This window comes from Paramisgurnus dabryanus, chromosome 11, assembly GCF_030506205.2.
Source record: "Paramisgurnus dabryanus chromosome 11, PD_genome_1.1, whole genome shotgun sequence".
NCBI lineage: Eukaryota > Metazoa > Chordata > Actinopteri > Cypriniformes > Cobitidae > Paramisgurnus > Paramisgurnus dabryanus.
This window is the reverse complement of record NC_133347.1, coordinates 31,518,109-31,545,372: the sequence shown is the minus strand read 5'-3', so window position 1 is coordinate 31,545,372 and position 27,264 is coordinate 31,518,109. Positions and strand designations below refer to the sequence as shown.

The following is a 27,264-nucleotide window of genomic DNA, read 5'->3' as shown; positions in this document are numbered from 1 at the left end:
ATCTAAGTGTTTGCAAACTTTAGTCTTTTCTTTATAAACAGCTTGTTGGTTAAATCAAAATGATGTGATTCATCATCTTAATTTTTAAATAGCATTACGTCTATTATTGTCTATTTCATTAACATGTTAAAACTTAATAAAAATGAGTGTATGGTGTCCCATGATGCTGTGACTGTATACTGTTGCCAGCATTCTATTGGATGATTCAGAGGTTAAGGGGCGGCCATTTTAGGTTAAAATCATTGTAGTCCTCAGTTTGCAGCCCTTAAAGGACAAGTTCGGTATTTTAGACTTAAAGCCCTGTTTTCAGATTGTTTATGGTGAAATAGAATGGTTTTGACTGAAATTTCGACATTTTCGGCTGCCCTGAGAATTTTCGCGTGTTTGTGTTTCAGCTCAGACCTCTACAATGGGTTTAATGGTGCACTGGAACAATCCTTCCTAAAATGCATTAAACTTTCGTTTACAAAGACGTGAAACTCACCGAGTGGTCAGGGGTGTTCACTGGTATGCTCACACAAAAATCGCTCCAAAAGACGCATTCCAACAGGTTTTATCGTAGTTTTTACCACCTCCATTGACATGTATTAGATGTGCTGTGAGGTACGGTATTACTCCGCGCCGGGAACTTTGTTTCTATTCTTGCAATTGGCAAAGGCGGATTAGCGCCACCACCTGGGCTGGAGTGTTTACTATTCAAGCTCTAAGCGGAAGAATGTACAGGTGTGAGGCGTTTGGGGAAATAGGTCCACAAGTTAACAACGAATGCTAAAACAGCTGTTGGAAAGCATCTTTTGCAGCGATTTTTGTGTGAGCATATCAGTGAACACCCCTGACCACTCGGTGAGTTTCACGTCTTTGTAAACGAAAGTTTAATGCATTTTAGGAAGGATTGTTCCAGTGCACCATTAAACCCATTGTAGAGGTCTGAGCTGAAACACAAACACGCAAAAATTCTCAGGGCAGCCGAAAATGTCGAAATTTCAGTCAAAACCATTCTATTTGACCATAAACAATCTGAAAACAGGGCTTTAAGTCTAAAATACCGAACTTGTCCTTTAAGTCAGCACTTAAGGATGAGTCTTACACTTTACTGAAAGTTGCTTTTAGCTTCTTTATAAATGTCTCCTACTTTCAGACTGGTCTTACTCCTTAGGAGTGCTTTATAAATCAAACTTATTCTTAAGTCTAGGAATAAGAGTAAAATGATGTCATTCTTAGAATTTTGACACACTTAAGACAAAAATTTTACTCTGAGCGGCTTTACCAGAAATGCTCTTAAGAATAGTCTTAAGCTATGACTTAAGTGTCAAAAAATTCTTAGTAAGGAGTAGGAGCAGTCTGAGAATAGGAGACGTTTACAAAGAGGCTGAAAGCAACTTTCAGTAAAGTGTTAGACTCATTCTTAAGTGCTGACTTAAGTGCTGCAAACTGAGGACTACAATGATTTCAACCTAAAATGGCCGCCCTCAACCTCTGAATCAGCCAATAGAAAGCCAGCAATGTTATACAGTTGTCACGGGGTGACGATCTTTCAGGGCGGAACCAAAAGTTGAGGAAGTTTTGGTTCCGCCCGGATGTTTCCGTCCAGACCGGAAAACGGAAACACCGGACATCCGGCAGATTCACGGAGGCTGTAATCAGCCGATTGGGCACAGCTGTGCCTAGTTGAAGAGGTCGCCGGGCAATTGGATGATTATAGTACAGAGAGGAGTATATAAAGCACAGTTAGAACACAGTTAGAGGTGCTTAGTGTGTGCTGGGAAACGGAGCTGTGCTCGTTTTTGGACGTAGTGGCTGTCTGTGGTTCTCTCTCTCTCTCTCGTTGCAGTCTTGATTGTGGACCTGCTGGAGTGAACAGGAAAATCCTATGGGTCGAAAGGAACTTGTTTTAATCCATACTGAAGGAGTAAAGCAGGAAGAAAATTGACCTTCTGGTACAACGTAAACAAAGGCTATTCGCCGTGAGTATACCCTTTTTGTGTGGAGTAACTGGCAAAAGTTAATTTGTATAACTATTGGAAACCTCCAGGAGAAGGAGGGCGGCCCTACCCCTATAAGAGTGTGGTGGGCGAGCCGTGAGAAGTCCAACTTCAAACAGCCACCGCAACGAGACTTATTGTGGTCGTATTTCCCATCGCCTTATCGTAGCCCAAGCGCAGTGGAGGACACCGGGCGCTTCCCTTGTTGTGGTGCACTTCTAGTGTGGTGAGTGAGACTGTGTAATAAATCTTTTTCACGTTTGGAGTGGTGCTGTGTATTGCTGTGGGTTGCTGTGTGTCTTGTAGACGAAGCCCCGCATCATCCATTTTCTTCCACTGGGCAGAGGACGGAGAGGCCAACGACTACAGAAACCACTGTTACTATAAATAGTGTGCTGTTTGGAGTACGAAGGGACGCAGACGAAGAGCTGTCCGTGACCGTGAGTAAACCATTGGAAACATTCGTGGTGTGAACTTACCTGTGTCTGTTTTGTCGCAGAGCCAGAGGCGAAAGGGTCCGCCGCCCCGTGGTCTCTACGAAAAGGGCGCCCCCGTCTAGGAATCGATCGGCCTATGGGCATTGGAGATAGGGCAGCGCTCGACCCGGTGAGGTGGTGTGTGACCTTCGCCCCTCTGCTGACCTACGGAGGAGAACCATACTTACCCAGAAAGCTGTAAACAGCAGAGCCGGTGAGAAATACTCGACGTCTCAGTAACAGTGTCTTTGTGTTTTAGCGGCCACCTGTGGAGAGAGAGCAGAACGAGAGTGAATTATTGAAGAGCCACCTGTAAACGTGATACCTACCCAGAAAGCTGTAAACAGCAGAGCCGGTGAGAAATACTCGAAGTCTCAGCAACAGTGCCTTTGTGTTCTAGCGGCCACCTGTGGAGAGAGAGCAGAACGAGAGTGAATCATTGAAGAGCCACCTGTGAACGTGATACCTGCCCAGAAAGCTGTAAACAGCAGAGCCGGTGAGAGATACTCGAAGTCTCAGTAACAGTGTCTTTGTGTTCTAGCGGCCACCTGTGGAGAGAGAGCAGAACGAGAGTAAATTATTGAAGAGCCACCTGTGAACGTGATACCTACCCAGAAAGCTGTAAACAGCAGAGCCGGTGAGGAATACTCGAAGTCTCAGTAACAGTGTCTTTGTGTTCTAGCGGCCACCTGTGGAGAGAGAGCAGAACGAGAGTGAATTATTGAAGAGCCACCTGTGAACGTGATACCTACCCAGAAAGCTGTAAACAGCAGAGCCGGTGAGAAATACTCGAAGTCTCAGCAACAGTGCCTTTGTGTTCTAGCGGCCACCGGTGGAGAGAGAGCAGAACGAGAGTGAATCATTGAAGAGCCACCTGTGAACGTGATACCTGCCCAGAAAGCTGTAAACAGCAGAGCCGGTGAGAGATACTCGAAGTCTCAGTAACAGTGTCTTTGTGTTCTAGCGGCCACCTGTGGAGAGAGAGCAGAACGAGAGTGAATTATTGCAGAGCCACCTGTGAACGTGATACCTACCCAGAAAGCTGTAAACAGCAGAGCCGGTGAGAAATACTCGAAGTCCCAGTGACAGTGCCTTTGTGTTCTAGCGGCCACCTGTGGAGAGAGAGCAGAACGAGAGTGAACCACTGAAGAGCAAACTGTGAACGTGATACTTACCCAGGGAGCTGTAAGCAGCAGAACCGGTGAGCAATACCCGAAGTCCAAGTAACAGTGTCATTTGTGTCCTAGAGACCGCCTGTGGAGAGCAAGGAGAAGCAATTAGGAAACAGACTGTGTAACGTGATACCCACCCAGAGAGCTGCAAGCAGCAGAGCCGGTGAGAGACACCTCAAGTGCAAGCTAACAGTGCTTTTGTGTAGCAGTGACTATCTGTGGGGCATAAGGAGAACGTGGACGGACGTACGACAGGGAACGTAAAGGCACGTGGGGCGAGGACCCCCTGCCGGCCCGAGGAAAGGTACACCGACAGTGGAGATCTTCCTTACCAGTCACACCAAAAATTATTCTGCCTCCAGGACGGAAGAAGGAGGGCGCCACGGTTAGCAGGGCCCAGGCCGGAGCCTGACGTTTCCCTTTTTCCCCAGCTTATGGTGGTTGACACCCTTGCGGCCCTTGGCCTGTCTGCCGTGGCTGCAGTCTCCCTGGAGGGAGAAGAAGAGCCCTATTAGTTTTAATTTCCCCTTACCCCAAATTCCCAGTTCTTTTAAATATTTAAACTAAATAAAGCTTGTTTTAAATTTTACTTACCTGTTCCCGTGTTTGTCTGGTCATTGGGTTGGCTTTGGGGACCTCCTCGAGGTGGGAGTTGCAAAGGGGCGTGGCTTTAGTTTAAAACAGCCAGCCCCTGGTGGTGACGGATTTTGGCGTAGTCGGCAGGGCCCCACCTCGAGTTGAGTAACCAAGGTCACCCAATGACTGACAACGCGGGGCCTGCAGCCCCACCCCGTGCCACATCTATTATCATGGGAAGCCCATGGATCCAGAAATACGGAGGAGCAGAGTCGGAGGTACGACTGACCGAATGGAAGGCCCAATTAGAGTACTTGGCCGACTTGCAGGGCCTTAGCGCCGCGCAGCGGCTCCAGTTTGTGTTGAACTCCCTAGAGGGAGAAGCACGGCGAGAGGTACAAGCCGCCCCCGAAGCAATCCGAGCCACCGCCCAGACTGTGTTCCAGTTCCTTACTGAACAATATGGCGACCATACCCCCGTAGCTGTCCTCCGTTCACAATTTTTTAATTGTAAGCAAGGCCCCCGACAACCTATTAGAGCTTTTGCCCTCAGGCTGCGAGAGCAGTTCACTCGCCTGCAGGCCCGACGAGACCATGGGCTAGGAGACGGAGAGACCTTGTTACGCGACCAGTTCCTCCTGGGGATGAAAGAGGGCCCCGTGAGACAAAGTCTGAGGGTCCAGTTTCGACGGGACTCCGGGCTCACCTTTGAGGACCTAAAGAAGGAGGCGCTGGCCTTGGAAGGTGATGAGGTCGAAGTAAGTGAAACCCCTGTATGTGCAGCCGTAAGTGGGAACACCGCAGCACCACCTGAACACGCAGATTGGAAGCAAGCCCTCAGAGTAGAATTGTTGAAAGATGTCCGAGAGCAGATGTCGGAACTATCTAAGACTCTTCTGGGAGAACTTCGTCAAGGTAGGGCGCAAGAGGAACCGAGGCCGGCACCCCGAGAGCGAGTCTACTCTGAGAGGGGCCGAGAGCCACCGGGGCGCCCGAACCGTTTTAACCGGCCCCGCTTTGAGTGGGATGACCAAGGGCGGCCAATCTGCAATCGTTGTGGAGAACCAGGGCATTATAGCCGTCAGTGTGGGCCTCGCAGGGCATCGGAAGGGGGTTTTTAGGACGGCCGGCCACAGTGGGTCGTGTGGCCGGGACCCCTCGAGGAGACCCGGAAAGACGTGAGAATTCAAGAGGCCAGATGGTGGGGCATAGCCCAACGGCGGAGGTGAAGGTATGTGGCAAGACAGTACAGTGCCTGGTAGATACAGGCTCTCAAGTGACATTGTTTGCCGAAAGTCTCTCGCAGGAAGTATTCGGGAAGCAGAGAACCCAAGGAGGAGAGGCCCCCTGGCTGACGTTGCGGGGCGCCAACGGCTTAGAGATTCCTTACATTGGCTATCGGCTGACGGACTTAGAAGTGCACGGGGTGTTAGTTCCCCAAAAAGGGGTGATCATCGTGGAAGACAGATGTTTGGGAGTCCACCGAGCCCTACTAGGGATGAACGTGCTCTCCGAGTGTTGGGAGGAGTTATTTCGGGCTAGGCCCGGCCCTAGGATCTCCCCTGTTGAGAGGCCCCTATGGGAGCGAGTGGTCGCCGACTGTCGTCGGGTCCAGATGACCCAGGTCCGTAGAGGCCGGGAAGAGGTAGGAAGAGTAATGTGTCGCTATGCTTTATCTATCCCCCCTAGGAGTGAGGCCATGGTGTGGGTGAGAGTGGCCCCCCGAGGAGTTGGCCCCGAAGAGTGGGTATTGGTTGAACCCCACGCTGATTGCCCCCAAGTGGAGGTAGCACGAGGCCTAGCGGCGGTCCACCGGGGGAGGGTCCCTGTAAAGGTTCGAAATGACCATCCCTACCCAGTACACTTACACCGACACCAGCGGCTGGCCCGACTCACGGGGGTTGCACCCCATCAGGTGAGGGAAGAGAGAGATGTTAAGTTCCGTCAGGTGTGCCCCACTGTCATCGAGGTGGCCCTGACACAGATGGAAGCCCCTTCGAACAACGGGGAAAGGGACGTGCCGAGACACCTGGCAGGTGAGTCCCTGCAAGGGGAAAAGCTGGAACAGGCGCAGACACAAAGACTCCAAGCCCTCCTTCAGAAATGGCAACATGTGTTTGCAAGACACGAGGAGGATTACGGATGCACTAAGGTGGTAGAACATCATATCCCGACTGGAGATGCAGGACCCAGCAGGGAGAGGTACCGGCCGATCCCACCCACTTTGTATACAGAGGTACGCTCACTATTGCAGGGTATGCTGGGGCGGGGCATCGTCCGGGAAAGCAGTAGCCCATGGGCAGCCCCTATCGTACTGGTGCAGAAGAAGTCGGGAGCTTGGAGGTTTTGTGTGGACTATCGTAAGCTCAACCTGGTGACTAAGAAAGACGCTTTTCCCCTACCCCGGATCGAAGACTCCCTTGCGGGTCTCACGCGGTCCGCATGGTACTCCACTCTGGATCTGGCCAGTGGGTATTGGCAGGTGCCAGTGGCCGAGGCCGATAGGGAGAAGACCGCTTTCACGACCCCGTTTGGACTATTCGAGTGGGAACGGATGCCCTTCGGGCTCTGCAACGCCCCAGCCACGTTCCAACGCCTGATGCAGCGCTGTTTGGGAGGTCAGTTAATGGAGTCAGTCTTGGTATATCTAGATGATGTAATTGTGTACTCCCCAGATTTCGATTCCCACCTCCGGCACCTCGAAGAGGTTTTCCAGGCAATGGAGAAATATGGGCTGAAGTTGCAACCCGATAAATGCCATCTGCTGAGGCGAGAGGTCCAGTTCCTGGGTCACGTGGTCAGCGCTGCTGGGGTGGCTGTAGACCCTGGGAAAGTCTCTGCAGTGAGAGATTGGAGTGCGCCCAAGACTGTGAGGCAAGTACGTTCATTTCTGGGGTTTGTGGGATACTACAGACGGTTCATCAAAGATTTTTCCAAGATCGCTAAGCCACTTAACCAGCTGCTGGTCGGTACAGGGCGGAACCGGGGACGGGGATCACCCCCGATTGACTGGGATGAGTCCTGTGAGGGGGCATTTCAGAGATTGAAACAGGAATTGTTACAGGCTCCTATCTTAGCCTATGCAGACTTTACTCAACCATTTATCTTGTATACAGACGCTAGCAACCTGGGGTTGGGGGCGGTCTTGGCCCAACGACAAGCGGGAACAGAACGGGTGATTGCTTATGCAAGCCGAAGCCTCCACCCAGCTGAGAAGAACGATGCCAACTACAGCTCATTTAAACTGGAACTGCTGGCCCTGAAGTGGGCCCTGAGCGAGAAGTTTAAGGACTACCTCTGGGGTGCTAAGGTAACGGTGATTACAGACAATAATCCTTTGGTACATTTACAGACAGCGAAGTTGGGAGCTGTGGAGCAGCGCTGGGTGGCACAACTTGCCAATTTCGAGTATCGACTGCAGTATCGGCCTGGGCGAGAACACACGAACGCGGACGCCTTGTCCCGATTGCCAGAGGCGGACCACCCCGGTTGCCGGGGAGGCAAGGAAGAAGAAAGCCAGAGGGAGGGCTACCTGATAGGGGCCGTGGAGGCCCCCGGAGGCCAGCAGGAGGCGGTACCGGAGAATTGGGGCTGGGACCCCTGTCGGTGGAAAGCGAGGCAGGCCCAGGATCAGGATGTGTGTCAGGTAAAGATGTGGGTGGAGCAGGGCCGACGGCCGACATCGTCTGAGAGGCTGACCCAAACAGAGACGGGAAAAAGACTGCTGGGACAGTGGGACAAGTTGGAACTACAGGAAGGGGTGCTTTGCCGGAAGGTTAGTGACCCAAAACTGGACGAAGAGGTGCGCCAGATCGTGGTGCCCGCCGATCAAGCAGCAGCCTTGGTGTCCGCCTACCATGATCAGCTGGGGCACCAGGGACAGGAACGGACAGTATCGCTGCTGCGCAGGTTTTTCTACTGGCCGGGGCTGGAAGCGTCAGTACGCAGCTTGGTCCAAGCTTGCCCCAGGTGTATGTTGTTTAAATCTCGACGAGAGGCTCGAGCGCCGATGGTGCCCATACATGCCAAAGCCCCCCTCCACATCATGGCGATGGATTTCCTGACACTGGGCCGGCCACAGGACCGCTATCCGAACATCTTAGTAATCACCGACCTGTTTACAAAATACGCATGGGCAGTTCCCACCCTTGATCAGACGGCAAACACCACCGCAACGGCTCTATGGCGGCACGTCTTCCAAACGTTCGGATGTCCAGAGTTCCTGCACTCAGACCAAGGGGCAAATTTTGAATCAAAGGTGATCCGAGAATTATGCCAGCTGTATGGGTGCACGAAGACCCATACGACGTCGTATCACCCTCAAGGAAATGGCTGTTGTGAGAGGTTTAATCAGACCCTGTTGGGGCTCCTAGGGACCCTGGACCAACGGAAGCAGAGCGATTGGGTGAGTGCTCTACCGAATCTTTTGCAAGCTTATAATAACAGCGTTCATAGTACGACGGGGTATGCCCCCACTTATCTGATGTTCGGCAGACATGTGCGGATGCCCACGGACCTGGTCTTGGGAGTGGCCGCTGGCCAAGAGGAAGGGAGCGTGACGGAATGGGCGGGGCGCCACCACCAACGGCTACACTTTGCTTACGAGCAGGTATCCCAGAAGATACGGGCTACAGGGGAAAAGAACAAGCGGCTGTACGACCGGACGGCCCGGGACGCCCCCTTGTTACCAGGAGAGAGAGTCTTGGTACGAGACAATCGGCGGCAAGGTAAAGGCAAGCTGAGTGACCGTTGGGAGCCCATCCCGTACGTAGTCTGCAGGCAACAGAGGCCGGGACAGCCGGTGTATACCATCCGGCCGGAAGGAAAGGCCGGCCCGGAACGTGTGGTGCACCGAAACATGATTCGCCCTTGCCCAAATTATCCCGAGGTCGCGAAGGAGGTAGTGGCAGAACCGGCACCGACGGCCCCCTGGATGGAAGGATGGGCTGTGGTACCAGGCCTACCCGTGGCAGCACCACCCCCGGCCGCCCCAGGAGAGCCAGAGCTAGCACCTGAGCCAGTTGAACCCCCGGCCGCCCAGAGACAAGCAGAGCCGGTACCAGCGCCAGCCGAACCCCCGGCCGCCCAAGGACAACCTGAGGTTGTGCCCGAGCCCGCCGAACCTGACTCCCCTGTGAGGCGCTCCCAACGGGAGAATCGAGGCCGACCCCCTTCCCGTTACGGTGAGTGGACTACTCAACGGCATTCCAGGGACTGGAATGCATTGGCGGGGGAGGATGTCACGGGGTGACGATCTTTCAGGGCGGAACCAAAAGTTGAGGAAGTTTTGGTTCCGCCCGGATGTTTCCGTCCAGACCGGAAAACGGAAACACCGGACATCCGGCAGATTCACGGAGGCTGTAATCAGCCGATTGGGCACAGCTGTGCCTAGTTGAAGAGATCGCCGGGCAATTGGATGATTATAGTACAGAGAGGAGTATATAAAGCACAGTTAGAACACAGTTAGAGGTGCTTAGTGTGTGCTGGGAAACGGAGCTGTGCTCGTTTTTGGACGTAGTGGCTGTCTGTGGTTCTCTCTCTCTCTCTCGTTGCAGTCTTGATTGTGGACCTGCTGGAGTGAACAGGAAAATCCTATGGGTCGAAAGGAACTTGTTTTAATCCATACTGAAGGAGTAAAGCAGGAAGAAAATTGACCTTCTGGTACAACGTAAACAAAGGCTATTCGCCGTGAGTATACCCTTTTTGTGTGGAGTAACTGGCAAAAGTTAATTTGTATAACTATTGGAAACCTCCAGGAGAAGGAGGGCGGCCCTACCCCTATAAGAGTGTGGTGGGCGAGCCGTGAGAAGTCCAACTTCAAACAGCCACCGCAACGAGACTTATTGTGGTCGTATTTCCCATCGCCTTATCGTAGCCCAAGCGCAGTGGAGGACACCGGGCGCTTCCCTTGTTGTGGTGCACTTCTAGTGTGGTGAGTGAGACTGTGTAATAAATCTTTTTCACGTTTGGAGTGGTGCTGTGTATTGCTGTGGGTTGCTGTGTGTCTTGTAGACGAAGCCCCGCATCATCCATTTTCTTCCACTGGGCAGAGGACGGAGAGGCCAACGACTACAGAAACCACTGTTACTATAAATAGTGTGCTGTTTGGAGTACGAAGGGACGCAGACGAAGAGCTGTCCGTGACCGTGAGTAAACCATTGGAAACATTCGTGGTGTGAACTTACCTGTGTCTGTTTTGTCGCAGAGCCAGAGGCGAAAGGGTCCGCCGCCCCGTGGTCTCTACGAAAAGGGCGCCCCCGTCTAGGAATCGATCGGCCTATGGGCATTGGAGATAGGGCAGCGCTCGACCCGGTGAGGTGGTGTGTGACCTTCGCCCCTCTGCTGACCTACGGAGGAGAACCATACTTACCCAGAAAGCTGTAAACAGCAGAGCCGGTGAGAAATACTCGACGTCTCAGTAACAGTGTCTTTGTGTTTTAGCGGCCACCTGTGGAGAGAGAGCAGAACGAGAGTGAATTATTGAAGAGCCACCTGTAAACGTGATACCTACCCAGAAAGCTGTAAACAGCAGAGCCGGTGAGAAATACTCGAAGTCTCAGCAACAGTGCCTTTGTGTTCTAGCGGCCACCTGTGGAGAGAGAGCAGAACGAGAGTGAATCATTGAAGAGCCACCTGTGAACGTGATACCTGCCCAGAAAGCTGTAAACAGCAGAGCCGGTGAGAGATACTCGAAGTCTCAGTAACAGTGTCTTTGTGTTCTAGCGGCCACCTGTGGAGAGAGAGCAGAACGAGAGTAAATTATTGAAGAGCCACCTGTGAACGTGATACCTACCCAGAAAGCTGTAAACAGCAGAGCCGGTGAGGAATACTCGAAGTCTCAGTAACAGTGTCTTTGTGTTCTAGCGGCCACCTGTGGAGAGAGAGCAGAACGAGAGTGAATTATTGAAGAGCCACCTGTGAACGTGATACCTACCCAGAAAGCTGTAAACAGCAGAGCCGGTGAGAAATACTCGAAGTCTCAGCAACAGTGCCTTTGTGTTCTAGCGGCCACCGGTGGAGAGAGAGCAGAACGAGAGTGAATCATTGAAGAGCCACCTGTGAACGTGATACCTGCCCAGAAAGCTGTAAACAGCAGAGCCGGTGAGAGATACTCGAAGTCTCAGTAACAGTGTCTTTGTGTTCTAGCGGCCACCTGTGGAGAGAGAGCAGAACGAGAGTGAATTATTGCAGAGCCACCTGTGAACGTGATACCTACCCAGAAAGCTGTAAACAGCAGAGCCGGTGAGAAATACTCGAAGTCCCAGTGACAGTGCCTTTGTGTTCTAGCGGCCACCTGTGGAGAGAGAGCAGAACGAGAGTGAACCACTGAAGAGCAAACTGTGAACGTGATACTTACCCAGGGAGCTGTAAGCAGCAGAACCGGTGAGCAATACCCGAAGTCCAAGTAACAGTGTCATTTGTGTCCTAGAGACCGCCTGTGGAGAGCAAGGAGAAGCAATTAGGAAACAGACTGTGTAACGTGATACCCACCCAGAGAGCTGCAAGCAGCAGAGCCGGTGAGAGACACCTCAAGTGCAAGCTAACAGTGCTTTTGTGTAGCAGTGACTATCTGTGGGGCATAAGGAGAACGTGGACGGACGTACGACAGGGAACGTAAAGGCACGTGGGGCGAGGACCCCCTGCCGGCCCGAGGAAAGGTACACCGACAGTGGAGATCTTCCTTACCAGTCACACCAAAAATTATTCTGCCTCCAGGACGGAAGAAGGAGGGCGCCACGGTTAGCAGGGCCCAGGCCGGAGCCTGACGTTTCCCTTTTTCCCCAGCTTATGGTGGTTGACACCCTTGCGGCCCTTGGCCTGTCTGCCGTGGCTGCAGTCTCCCTGGAGGGAGAAGAAGAGCCCTATTAGTTTTAATTTCCCCTTACCCCAAATTCCCAGTTCTTTTAAATATTTAAACTAAATAAAGCTTGTTTTAAATTTTACTTACCTGTTCCCGTGTTTGTCTGGTCATTGGGTTGGCTTTGGGGACCTCCTCGAGGTGGGAGTTGCAAAGGGGCGTGGCTTTAGTTTAAAACAGCCAGCCCCTGGTGGTGACGCAGTCACAGCAGCATGTGACACAATACATTTATGAATCATGAAGACATTACAATTATATTAGTATTTAAATATTTTAATTTAAATTTGCTTCAAGAAATGTTTAACAACATTACAAATAAGTACATACATTTATTTTACACGATTTTGCACCATCTTGATTAAGTTTCAACATGTTAATGAAATAGACAAACGTAGTGCTATTTAAAAAAATAAGATGATGAGTCACATCATTTAGATTTTACTCACAAGCTGTTTATAAGAAAATACTAAAGTTTGCAAACACTTAGATAAAAATACTTTGATGATCAAGCCTGAACAAGATGATCAAGTTAAGTTGGATTTCTCCACTTACACACCACTGAAATGTTTCCATCTTTGTCACTTTCACATTTTGCTTGCTCATTGCTAACATTATGTTTTGGGTTAGGGTTTTATACTCTATTTATATCACTTTACATGTAATGATGTCACTGCAACTTTGTAGATACTTCGCAATTTTTATTGTAGATTTTATTTACATTTTATGGTATTTTATTTACTTATCAAACTGTAAAATGTAAAAGTGGCTCTACTTAAAAACTTACTTCAATTGGTAACACCTAATATTTAAACATTTTTAACTTTTATTATTTCACTTAAACTGAGAAATTTAAGTTGAAAAAACATAATTTTTTTTAGGAATTATCAATAATTTGATCCAACTTTAACTTTTTACAGTGTATATTAGTCAAATTTATATACCATTTAAGTATATACCATTGCTGTCTTGATAATCCCATAAAAAATCTTGGTACTGTGCAAGCACTTGAATAAGTTTCACTAATATACATCTTATACTGTATATTATATTGTGTAATATAATATACATTGTATAAAAACCCTATACTCTTTATATTCCATGTTATATTAATTCCTATCTACTGTCTATATACTACTAACATGTATATATTGTACATTTTCTGCTCTGCAACAATGCAACAATAATTTTTTTCAAAAGTGTTATCGAAATACATTTGAATTAAAGTAATTCTAACACATTCTTTGTTGTAAAGTGCATGATATTCACCTCTCTGCTGCCCTCTTGTTACTCTTAACTAGGTTAAGAGACCTCTCTAGCTCTTTTAAATAATTTAGGAGCTGAGACCTAGTCTTAACACTTAGTAGGCTTTATAAATCAAATGTATTTTTAAGTCTAGGAATAAGAGTAAAATGAGTCCATTCTTAGAATTTTGACACACTTAAGACTAAAATTTTACTTTGAGCGGCTTTATACATACGGCCCAGGTGTGTTAAATAAAGGAGACATACAGAATGTGCAGAGCAGTGGGCCTTGAGGAATACCGACGAAAACCACTGTTCTATAACAATACACAAAGTGTGTAAAACAATCCAATGAAAAAATATGATGTTGACAAATTACATTTTGATAAATGTACATTTAAATTCCATAATATTCCATGACTTGGAATAGACTTTTTAAAATTCCATGATGTTCCAGTATGTCAATGACACCTAGTGGCCTTTCTTGGTAAAACCAATATAAGTTTTATGTTGGTTTATTATTATAAAACCAATAAACAACTTTTTTTTTGTAATTTTATTGTGACATTATGATAGATAAAATTAGTTAAGATTTAATACATTTTTAGCATTGTTTTAACATAAATATGGAACATTATTATAATTTGTATTTCAAATATATATTGCATAATATTTACTTATTAACAAAACAAATGCCTATAACTATTTTTGTATTTCTTAAGAGACCAATCCTTAATACCAACCGTTTACACCAAGATGTACAGAACTGTAAAATGCAGGACATTCTAAGAAACACTTAGAAACACAGCCATCAGAATACATAAAATACATTAAAAAAATTCACCATGTCTTTGTTTGTTGCAAATGTCTTTTTACCTTTTCCACCCTAACAGAACACTTATAAATAAATTAAAAAAATGAAATCTCCTTAATGATAAAAATGCTTTTGTGTCAAATACTTATTTTTCCCGCTGTAAATTTGGTAGGAGCACGGTCATATCATACCAATCAGCACGAAGAGGTGCCTATAAATAGAAGTGCCTCACTACTATTCCTCACTCCTCACTACTATACTATAGGACTGATAAAAGCTTTGAAACGAGCACTATTAAACTAACATTTTCACGCAGGTTTAACACTCAGTTATATGACTGTCTCCTTTCAGTCTACTAACCATTTCCCATTAAGCCTCTCTCGTCCTCATTGAGTAAGCAAGGTTGCCGGGCCCAAATTTTGTGTCCTGCAGCTTCCACCCTACTCTGCAGAGTACCAAGTTTTTCCTTTGGGGTCTCACCACCGGTGTCAGGCGCTCGGCAGATCTGGGTCCTAGAGCACCAGCTTCAACCAGTTCCCTCGCCCGCATAACTGCGGGTCCTGCTTCCATTCCACCAAAGATTTCTGTTATATCCACCAGTCTGATCCTTCATTAACTTTTCCTCAGCGGTATTATGTGAAGCGGTAGGTGAAGCAGTTGTCAACAGGAGTCCACAGAAACATGTAAGTGTATTTGATTTTAGACTTGTGAAGTTTTAGCGCAGTGTTGTTGCTAAGAAACACTCTCTTGTTTACCTTTTACCTTCGCTTGCTTATAGAGCCTTATGTACCCTCTCGATCACTGCGCTCTGCCACCGAGCGACGGCTTGTGGTACCATCTCAAAAAGGGAAGAAAACACTAACGCGTACCTTCTCAGGAACTGTCCCACAACTGTGGAATGATCTGCCGGTCGTGACACGATCTGCTGACACTGTAGCTGTCTTTAAGACTCGGCTAAAAACCCATCTCTTCCACCATTACCTAACTTCCTAATTACAGGTCTACTATCTTTCTTTAGTTACCCCTCTCTTTATCTCTTTCTCTATTTTACCGTCCTCTTTATCAAAAATAAAAAAAATACTAACATACCTTTGGCTATGTATATTGTGTTGGACTTGATGAGGTTGCAGCGTGTAGTGGTATTTGAAACAAAGGTTGGACTATTGACGTCATCAGAGAGAGACTACTGACGTCATCAGAGAGAGACGTTGAGAGAGAGACGAGGAGAGGAGTCGCAAGCCCGAAGCTCCGTTGAGCTTATCAGCTAAATCCTATTTTTTAACTATGTTATTCCTATCTATATAATATATCTTATTGTTTATCTTAGGAATACTTTACCTATTACTAAGCGAAACGATTTTATCACTAGTAACACCCAGTGTTAGCATATAGCCCGCTAGCATCACCACTCGGTGCCGGTTAAAGCTAGCATTTCTTACCGTCTGTTTACTTAATCCTGCCTTCGTTGGCGATCTAATGGCGGATTCATCCGAAGTATGCTTTTCTGACCTGTCCACACCAGATCGGGAAGCTGTGAAGGAGGTGCTGCCGGCCTTCGCAGAGTCAGCGTGCCTCACATCACCCTGACCACAGACGCTCGTAGGCGGCTGAGGCCTGCTGCGAGCCAGCACCTGTCTCGATGCAGCTTCACGGACCGCGTTCCGGCGAACGGAGACGCCATCGCCCAGCATGAAAACGGTAAGACTCCGCTTGTCATTGTAACCTGCACCACTTGCCACATGTACAGTTTAGCTTCTTCCGTCAGCATAGAGGGGTTTACATGTGCTAAGTGTATTAAAGTAGTAAGGCTGACGGAGAAGGTTGCAGAACTAGAAGCGCGCATCCGAACGCTAGTTGAGGACAGTAAGACCGCTAATGTTAATGTTACAAACACTGTTTCGGGTGCGCCTAGTGTTAAGCGTAATACACATGGCTCGGTTCCGACTTCAGAGTCAAGGCGGCTGACTAACTGGGTGACTGTCAGGCGGCATAGTCGCATTCGGCACCCAAATCACGCTCCTGTTTTAATATCAAACAGATTTTCTCCACTCAGCAATACACCGGCTGAGACGTCTGTTAAAAGTGCCCTGGTTATTGGAGATTCTATACTCAGGAACGTTGACATTAGAGATCGACCGATATATCTGTTTTCCGATATTTTCCCCGATATTTGAGCATTTTCCGATGATCGGATATCTGTTTTGTAATATCGGATTGACCGATAAACAAGAAAATTGCGCGCTGGACGCATCTGAGGAGAGGAGCTCACAGCAGCAGCACCGTGCACAGCAAATATGACGGCGGAGTGACGCGACTTTATTAAAAGGACTTTGAGTATACTTACTTTGCATATGAGGCATTTATAGCACAGCTTATTTGTGCATTAATGTATGTTATGTTAAATAAGTTGATATATTAAAAGCAATGTATGCAGCTTGTCTAAGAATAGAGACGAACTCACAGAGTCACGCTGGCTGATCCATCAAATCCGGTCCCAATAACGACGTAGCTTTGCATGAATAAAACAGCCATGAATTAATGCTTTGTGGAATTAAAAACGCTAAATTAAATTCGTTTTTCTGTTATTTATGCTTATCATTAGCATCGTAAAATCACGTTCATATTGCTGATCACTTACCGGAGGCTAAAGCACATCTACCACTTTTAACAAGATTTACCCTATTAACATTTACCAGATAAACATTATTTTGCTAAAATATCTAAATAAATGTCTGTGGATATTAATTAATTATTTATTACCTCCGCAAGCGGTCACAGTTTAATACAGTTAATGCGCGAGTAAATGCATAGATAAACAGCGCTGTCTACAGCCATTTCATAAGCTAAAACAACTAAATATTAATTATTCTGAAATCAAATAATGTTACCAGTTAAGAAATTTGATGATATATAAGCCGTTTTGTTTGTTTCTTTCCTGAATGTAGTATTCCAGTCAGTGATATTATTTGTAAAATCTCTTTGCTAACTACTGGTTGGATTGCTGAAGGCTCAGGTTGCTGGTCAAAACAACGATATTATATCCCAAAAAAGGCACTTAATCCAACTGTTTTACTCTATAAACTATGTATAACAAGCAGCCAACTCCGCTATACTTTTCTCTCTCTCCCGCTCTGTTACCTGAAAACCGCAGCGCGAACTTTGGATCAGTCCATTTCTGACGAAATGATAGGGGTGTTTGGAATAGTCCATGTATTGGGAATATAGTTTCTACATTATTCATTAAATTAATATTATTCTTCACTCTTTAGACCCCTCTATTTATGACTTTGTATGCAAAGAGGGAGTGATTGTGATGATGATTATTATTATAAGGGTTTGTTCAGTTCAGTAGTGTAGTAATTATTATGTCAAAAACAGAAGTATAACAGTAAATAAAAATCGGTTCAGCATATCGGTTATCGGGCACATAAGCCTCCAAATATTTGTTATCGGCATCGGTTTGAAAAAATGAGTATCGGTCGATCTCTAGTTGACATTGAGGCACCAGCCACCATAGTCGATTGTATACCGGGAGCCAGAGCGTCTGACATTAGATCAAAACTTAAAGTGCTGGCTAATGCTAAACGTAAGTTTTCTAAGATTGTTATTCACGCCGGCACGAATGACACCAGACTCCGCCAGTCGGAGATCACCAAAGATACTATTAAAGAGGTGTGTGAAATTGCAAAAACAATGTCAGACAATGTAATTTGCTCTGGTCCCCTCCCCGCCTACCGGGGGGATGAAACTTACAGTAGATTAGTGTCTCTTCATGGCTGGATGTCAAAGTGGTGCCCTCAGCATAACATAGGGTTTATAGACAATTGGAAGCATTTCCGGGGAAGACCTGACCTGCTAAAGAGAGATGGCCTCCATCTGTCTCCGGAAGGAAGTGCTATACTCTCTAGAAATCTGACCAATAGTCTTACTTTTGATATTGTCTGACTATCCAGGGCCCAGGTCAGGAAACAGACAGATCGGCTTACCCATCAGTCTGTTAGCTGCCTTGACATGTCAAGATCACATATATCCCAGCACATAGAGCCTTTTTTACCAGAGTACCAACACATCTCGACTGTGTCTGTTCCTCGAACAAATAAATACAGAGCACCGTTTACCTCGTCGCGTTCAAATCTTATTAACATAAAATTAGAACACAATACATTAACAGATGAAACTCAAATGTTAAAATTCGGCCTTCTTAACATTAGATCGCTTGCCAATAAAGAACCTATTATCAATGAAATAATTACTGACCAAAACTTAGATGCACTCTGTTTAACAGAGACCTGGCTTAAAGCAGACGATTACATCAGTTTAAACGAATCCACCCCAGAAGACTATTATTATAAACACGTTCCTCGTCTAAAAGGGAGAGGGGGTGGTGTAGCTTCAATATACAACAAAATGTTCAAAGTAAACCATAAATCAGAACTAAAATTTAATTCGTTTGAAATAATACTGTTAAACATGGAAATAACTGATCGTAACAACAAACAGCTTTCGTTCATTTTAGCTACCATATATAGGCCTCCGGGCCACCACACAGATTTTCTAAAAGAAATAGCAGACTTCCTATCTGAGCTTACAGTCACTGTAGATAAAGCTCTTATCGTTGGTGATTTTAATATCCATGTGGATAACTCAAAAGATGCATTAGGACGTGCGTTTATGGATGTTCTAAATTCTCTCGGTATTAAACAAAACGTGTCAGGGCCCACGCATACTCGTAAGCACACATTAGACTTAATTCTGTCACTCGGACTCAATATTAATGACATCGAAATATCACCCCAGAGCGATGCCGTTTCAGACCATTGCCTTGTGTCATACACAATACTTCTAGATAGGACCGCTCAGTCTACAACATGCTACAGATTAGCCAGAACAATAATTTCCACCACTAAAGATAGCTTTATTAGCACTCTTACAGATCTGTCTCAGATCTGGTTGTTTCTGTAAACACATTGTTGGGTTGTTTATGCTGGGTCAAAATTCTGGGTTGTTTGGAGTACTTTAAACACACTGTTGGGTTGCTCATGCTGGGTCAAATGAAATGTAGTGGGTAATTTACAAATGAACACCTGGTTGGGTAAATTTGACCCAGCAAATGGTTTATTTTCCTTTCATTGGCCGGCCGTTTCTCAAGGCAGCCTTCACAATGTTTAAAATATTATCATTTAAATATTACCAAATGTAGTTTTAAGAGTTTTTTAGGCGACAATGTATGTGTGTAAAGTTCAAAACTTCGAGCGGTTTTTGAAGATAGCATATATTTAAAAATGTGCTCCGACGATGTCGAAGCTTCGAGATCCAGGCAATCACTGGGGGCTCTGCGTTGATGTACCCGTCCAACACAGCCTCACCTCGGCAAGTCATTCTGGAAATCACCGCTGGCTATGATGTCTCTGTAGTGTTTAGAACGGCGGATTTATTTTATTTCGGGTCTCATAAATCTATTATTTGTTGTGTATTTGAAAGGATGCAAGTTCTGCCATTTTTTGTCGAACTTTCTGGAGGACTCTTCATTTCTTCTGAAGCGAGGTGCACGCCACTCAAAGCGGGCAGTATTTTATGGTAAGTTGATGTCAATTTTTATAATATAAATGTTGTAGTTGTGGTAGGGGCAAGCGCATTGCTATTTTCATTCGCTTTTCCACAGATATGGGGGTAACGTTACTGTATGTAGGCTATGTTTGATAAAGTGCGTTTCATATTTAATCCAGAAGTTTGATCCATAGTATATGGTTTCGGAAGCGCGTTGTCACAGTAACACAATTTCAACGTAGTACGCTTAGCTACGTGGTGTGAACTCATGGTGTGAACTAAGGTAATTTATTTTTTAAATAATTTGCTTGTTATCAGACATAATCTACTCTCAGTTGACTATTTTGTTAATAATTATATACCGGAAGTTTAAAAGTTCGGATCACAAAAGCCTGTTTATGGCCGTTTCTGCCTGCAGCCTTCGGATGCCGCATTTGTTAGTGTTTGTAAGCTGCATACGTCATTATGACTGTCTTATTATAAAGTTGACTATTATTCTTAGTTTATTAACTGTAAACTGTTGTAATATGCTTATGACTTGCGAACCTAATGCTCAGTTAACTTAAATAAACAAGGCTTGATGACGTATGCAGCCTGCATATGCGACCTCCGCAGGCTGCAACCTTCGGATTGAGAAACGGCTTGTTGCTGAAACGAAACCGTCCGGTTAGCACACATGTAATTCCGGAGGTAAACATAATATTCACTACAGTTGTGTGCGGAAAGTATGTTGGCACATCTTATAGTTGTCAGAGGAAGCGATTGGGGCACGTTTAATGACAGTGTCTTCTGTTTCTGTCAAAGCCAGGATCATTTTAAAAAACAAACACCTGGTTGGGTTATTTTTGACCCAGCAATTGGTTTATTAATTGCCGCACTTTCTGGATTCTTCGCTTCTGACTGGATCACGCTACTCGGACCAGGTGGTATTTCATGGTGAGTTAATGTGAATTTTTACTTATTTTTGTAATAAGTTGTCGTAGGACAAAGCATATTTTATTGTTCAGAATAAATGCTTTGATGTGGGGGAGTGGGGTTAATGTTTTTTGTTCTGTGCCAACAGTTATGAGAAACATGCCTCATCGTTAAGTCTTAGTTGAAACCGAGCTATATCTGCATTCTTTTGAAATATTCAGTAAGTTATGTTATACATTATAAATTAATCACTACAAAATCGTATTTATCTATGAATAATTAAAAAAGTAAAAGGGGAATTCGTGTTTCATATTAAATCCAGACGGAGCGCTGTAAATTACCCCTTACCCTGATAGCAATAGGCTCCGGGGCGGATCCGCAACGGATCCAGACCGGAGCTGTCGGCTTCGGAGCAGATCCGTTGCAGATCCGTTCCGGAGCTTATTGCTATCAGGGTAGCCATCACACGTTAAATCCTGAGGTAAATTAACAGTCAGAAATATACACAGAAGTTCAATTTCACCATAGCGAAAACACGTTTCGTATTAAATCCACAAGTAGCTACTTATTTTAAATCGGGCGGGAAACTAGACTCAATAGTAAGTTGTGTGTGGAAAGTATTAGGGGAGTTTGATTGACAGGCGCCTGACCAATCATAACACTGATATTATTTGCCCCCGTTGCAATGCGCCATTTTGTCCGATAATCAAACCACAAAGTAGAGTAAGAGTTACACCGGCTGCACGCTAGAGTATGTGATTTTAAAGGGACACTCCACTTTTTAAAAAATATGCTAATTTTTCAGCTCTCCTAGAGTTAAAGCATCATGAAACCCCGAAAATATAATATTTTATTTAAACAAAGGTCAAGTAAACCTGTTATAGTTGAAATAAGAGCGTGTTTGAAGATAAGCAAAAGTCCTCAGGACATATCATAGTCCACCTGCCTCCCGAAGCTTTCCTGAGCAAATTCAGTTGATGGTGAGTCTAGCCCTGACAGCATCGCGGGGAAAATTATCCAACGTATTTACAGAGTGTGCGTAATGGCGCAGTCACATTTACTTTACTATACAGAACCGTATCCATGTGCGATCCTGAGCCCCAGACACCCCTCCCCCGACTGACCTGGCCGCACGGCGCACATGCACGCGCGCACACAAAAGCGAAACGTCTTCGCATTGGATAAGAACATGCTATCTTATAAATTATAAGGAGACACCGACAGTCAAAATGTACTAAAATGTTTATGCAATATGGAGTTTAGACCCGGAAGACAAAAATATCACAAAAAAGCTAAAAATTAACTAGTTTTGATCTAATGTTCAAAATTAACCGATACTAACATGGTCTTCTATGATGTGCAACACAACTAACTCTGTAAACATCTAAAAATGTTGGTTAGTGTTTCATGACGCTTTAAACATTTGATTCTTACCATTTTGAAATCGATTCAGCCGATCTCCGAGTCTGGCGCTACCACTTTTAGCATAACTTAGCACAATTCATTGAATCTGATTAAACCATTTAGCATCGCGCTCAAAAATAAGCAGAGTTTCAATATTTTTCCTATTTAAAACTTGACTCTTTTCTAGTTACATCGTGTACTAACTGTGCATTCAAACCGCCACCGGCGAGAGCGTCCAAGTGGCCGGAAGTCCTTCATTTTCAATGAGAGCCGGCGGCGAGCTCCGACGAGCAGCGGCGCGGCGCGTCATGTACAGCGTGAGCGTCGAGGAGAGTTGAAATCAGCTCAACTTTATGGTAATGAGATATGACGCGGTTCGGCGGCAACCAATCGGAAGGCGGAAATGTTCATCGGCAACCAATCGGAAGGCGGAAACCTCCGCCTGAGAGGAGTTCAGAGAATGCATTCGAGCGTCAGAGCATCCACAACAACTTTTCTTTAGCGTCGTTGTCAGGGCAGCCAGAGCTTTTATTGACGCTCTCGCCGGTGGTGGTCTGAATGCACAGTAAGACTGACGGAAAATTAAAAGTTGCTATTTTCTAGGCAGATATGGCTAGGAACTATACTCTCATTCGGGCTTAATAATCAAGGACTTTGCTGCCGTAACATGGCTGCATGTTTGCAATGATATTACACAGTGCCCGAAAATAGTCCCCTGCTATTGAAAGATACTATGGGGACTGTTTTCAGCTGCGTAATATCATTGCGCCTCCTGCAGCCATGTTACGTCCTTGATTATTACGCCAGTATGAGAGTATAGTTCCTATCCTATTCAATGGATTATGCTAAGCTTTGCTAAAAGTGGTAGCGCCAGACCCGGAGATCGGCTGCTGGATTCCAAATAGGGATGTCACGGTACCAAAAATCTAGTAGTCCGTACCAATACCACAAAAAGTACACGGTACTCGGTACCTAAGTCGGTACCACAGTGTGTAAAAAAAGAACAATCATACTTAAATATTTTTTTTTTTATTAAAACATTTCAACATTATAGAAAACTTTTGAGCCTTCTGTTTAGGTTGTCTGTGTTAATGTTTGTTGACTTTTCTCCTGACTCTCTAGGTGTACATCCTCCTCTGGCTGATACTGTTAAAAAGAGAGAGAATAAGAAATATATTTTATTTATTTAACATAATGTCTGACAATGACTAATAAATCAGCTAAAGCTACAGGTGCTAAGGTGCACTTATAAACACACGCACGTGCACGTGCACATACACATACTGTGAATGCAAGCATTAGTTTAATATCACTCACATTGTTGCAGGATGAAAATAGTTATTAAAAACCCTTAACATTTTAATACTTCATCCAGTGACATTAGGCTACATTTTGCTGACAGGATGACTAAATGGCGATGCATGGTCGCCCATTTAGTTTATAAAGTTGCAAATGCAGCGTCATTAACAAATAACTGACTTACACAAAGCATAACATCTAGCATAAAGTTAGCTGGTTACACGGCATTAATGACAGCTGCCTCAAACAAACATAATATAGGGTCTGGGTTTCAGTATAAAAATAAAGTTTTACAGTTTATATATAATGTTAATGTGAATTAAAACTTACCTTGAATTCTTTAAAGAGATCGGGGGGTCTGTCTTTCAAGAGCTTTGCCAAATTTTATGTTTGATAGCGACAAACTACTTCAGAGATATTCCCGTGTGCTCGTGAGAGGCGTTCTTCCTCATCTTTAACTCTTGTGGAGCGTCAAATACACACGCGCGTATATGCTGCCCCCATCAGTCCCGGAAGAGTATTGCAGTCTCGGTACCTCCAGTACCAGAGAAAGCAGGTACCGTCATGTTTAAAAAAATGTTGGTATCGACTTGGTACCGAAGTATCGGTTCTCGTGACATCCCTAATTCCAAAACATTAAGAATCAAATGTTTAACTCTAGGGGAGCTGGAAAATTAGCATATTAGCATATTTTCGAAAAAAGTGGAGTGTCCCTTTAAATATTCTTTCTTGATTTTTGTTCAATCCACCAACAGGGTTCAGTAGAATCCACTGAATTGACCCCAACAGATCATATCACCATGACAGTGGAACTTTTTTTAGCATTTGTAAGTATCGACTTTATTTGTATTGGGTATTAACTGAATAAAATTTCAATTCTAATGGACCTAAAAAGACATTGATTTTTGTTCTGTTTTTATAGGCAGTTCGTCAGATTTTGGAACGCACCCCTGAGAGGAAATCCGTATTAAACCGTTAGTGCAAGCAATTACCACCAAGCAGAGGAGGCTACTTGTGAGACTCCTTGCATCCCATCTGCTGGAAACCAATGGTGAAACGTGAGTAAGCTACATTTAAATAAGCCTGCAAACATATAGTAGCTAGCAAATGCTTAGAAAACGTAATTGACCAATCTCTTTTTTTATAGCGAGTCTTATGGGGGCGTACACACCAAACGCAAATTCAAAGATTTGCGCAAGTAAATTACATACAAAGTCAATGCAAAGACACAAACTTGCGCGTGATTGCCGCAAACATGTGCTATTTGTTTCAAACTTATCTGACACAATATATTCAACTCAAGTGGAAAATGCGCAGGACACAAAGTTAAATCTTGTAAGTAATCTTGAGTAAAGAGCTAGGAGCGTGATGCTTCAAGTTTGGTGTGTATGCAGCATTAGTGTTTGAACATGAAAATACCAACATTATTTTTAAGTAAATTCTGAGTAAGATCACACAGGCTTCTGCAATAGCTTACCATATTGCTGCTTTTTTGACAAAAGTTCATCATCAACTGCTATTGTCTACATAACAGGCCATCATCAGACACTAAGAAGGCCCGTGACAAGGCATTGGTGTATGAATTTCCTTGCCTGAAGGATAATACAGGTAAAACTGAAACTTAATATTTACACTTAATATTTACGCTTACACTTTTGGCACGTTTTTGCGCTGAAATACTGCCAAAAGCATTGCAGGTCTGCAAACAGTGCCGTGCAATCAAAAACACAGTTTCATGAGCGGCAAATACTAATTAATCGCGCATAATCTGTTTCTTTGTGTAAAATAAACCAGTTTTAAATGTGTAAATGACTTGTTGCGTACAGAGGTCAAAACATTTTCTGAAATAACTAGGGGTGGGAATCAATTGGACCCTCATGAATCGATTCGTAATCGATTTTTAGGGTCCCGATTCGATTCAGAATTATTCTTGACGTACTAATTTGCATATCTGTGACGTCATTACGTCACATTTGCTCTCAAAGCCAGGTTAATGTTTGCGCTTTTGCTACTAGTCTCTTAACTGTCATATACTGTACTTTAATGCAACTATGGGATAAATAATGTCATTCTTATATACATATATGTCCTGTTTCTGTTGTAAGACATTAAAACCAGTAAAAATAGTAATTAAACGTGACATATTAATTCTATATGTTAACCGGCATTAACTTCCACGAACTGACTAACGTTAAGCGTCTAATCATCATCATTATACACAGTGATTGGCAGCATTACTGTATTTATATAATGCAGCGCACCCAGTGACTGAATAACAAACTATGTGCATATTTTTACAGAAGTATATTCATGTTATATCTAAACAGTCAGTGGATGGTTTAGGGCAGGGGTGTCCAATACGTCGATCTCAAAGGCAATGCTGGTAGATCGCACATAAGTTAACTGCTGCTCCACGCGCGAAATTGTCATTATGGTCTTTTAGAGTAATTGTGAAACACGCAGGTCTTTTTGAGTTGCTGCGCCTTTCTTCTCAACTGTGTTTTTATAAATCTTATGCCAGGCCACTGCAGCTCAGTCGTCTTTAACTTCCAAAATTCACAAAGATCCGCATTCTTGCCTCACGCAGGAGCTGATCCACTCGCCCGGTGTGTGTGTGTGTGTGTGTGTGAGCGAGCAAACGAGAGAGAGGCAGCGTAGCGCTGATTTGTATGCTTCTGATACTGTTGTAATTTTCTAGTTTGTTTTACTAAACCGCATCTCCGCTATTTTAAGGAGTACTCGACTTGTACTCAAGGATTTTTTAAAACTCCTCAAAAAGAATAGAGTAATGGTGACAGCCCTAAATTCAATGTAGAGATATATGCAGTATAGTCCTACAAGCATTTAAATTTATCTTTCTCTTCTGCTCTTGTAAGCTCTGCTATGTGCTCTTGCAGTGCGCGCTCTGTTAAGTTGTCCGTGTGCATCACCGCTCCCCCAGTTGAGTTCCGCCTTTTGGTTCTGATAACGTCACTTTATTATTTTGTAAACTAACATTTAAGAATCGATTCTTGACATTTGTGAATCGATTCAGAATCGGCCCATGTCCGAATCGCGATTCATCTAAGAGACGATTTTTTGTCCCACCCCTAGAAATAACCCAACATCTACTGGTCCCTCTGTGCTTACAGTTTTGTCACGATTCTCTCACTCATTTGAGTTTGGAAGCGCGATTGGGAGGGCGGGCTATCAAATAAGGCTCCTGATGACTTCACACAGGGCGAAAGTGTTAACGCTTCTCATTTACTTTTAATGGGTGACGTCATGCGTTTGCCGAACTGAATTGTGGATCCACCAACTTCGCATCACTGCCGTTACTCACAGCAGAAGTTGAACATTTCTCAACTTCTCAAGCACCAAAGCGTGTGTCATCCAATCAGATCACCTTATGCAAATAACCTAGTGCGAGCCAGCCAATTATGTTTATGCAAGACCAGAGCATGTGTTGCGGCCACTGTGATTGGCCGCAACACAAGACAAGCCTTCCGTCAAGCGTTGACCCTTTCGCCCCGTGTGAATGCACCTTTATTTTTTTCTCTTTTCTGATTGGTTGAATAATGCCTGTGGTTGTCTCAGTATTACTACTTCATAAATATGAATTGTTATATACAGCAAACTATTTAAATGTTATTGAAACACTGTATTTGCTCAAAATTATTTAGCTGCTAAAGGGGAAACAGCACTGAAGATGCCAACTCTGCTAGCTCCATCCATTTACAGGGGAGGAGGAAAAGTCTTCAGATCTACCACTGTGGAGGCCCAGAGGTCCTTTATTGACATGCAACCTGTACGTTTTTGCTTAAGTGTTTCTACTTTGAAAAGGGTGGATGTTAGGGCTGTAACAATAAATCGCGTGTCCTATTAATAAGACCTGTCTGAAATCGATTCTGAATCGCAAGGCTGCGATTCTGTGTTTCATGTGCAGCTTGTGCGTGTACTATGGCGTTTTGGTCAGTAGGAAGTCCTCATCAATCTAAAAT

At 44.8% G+C, this 27,264-nt stretch overlaps 1 long non-coding RNA gene across 1 annotated transcript; it reads left to right on the top strand.

Annotated features, from left to right (window-relative positions):
• The first annotated feature begins 24,212 nt into the window (after window positions 1–24,212).
• On the top strand, window positions 24,213–27,025 carry LOC135730167 (uncharacterized). The gene is made up of 3 exons (XR_010525915.2): window positions 24,213–24,342; window positions 24,819–24,892; window positions 26,947–27,025. It is a non-coding gene; the product is annotated as an uncharacterized lncRNA (long non-coding RNA).
• The last annotated feature ends 239 nt before the right edge of the window (window positions 27,026–27,264 follow it).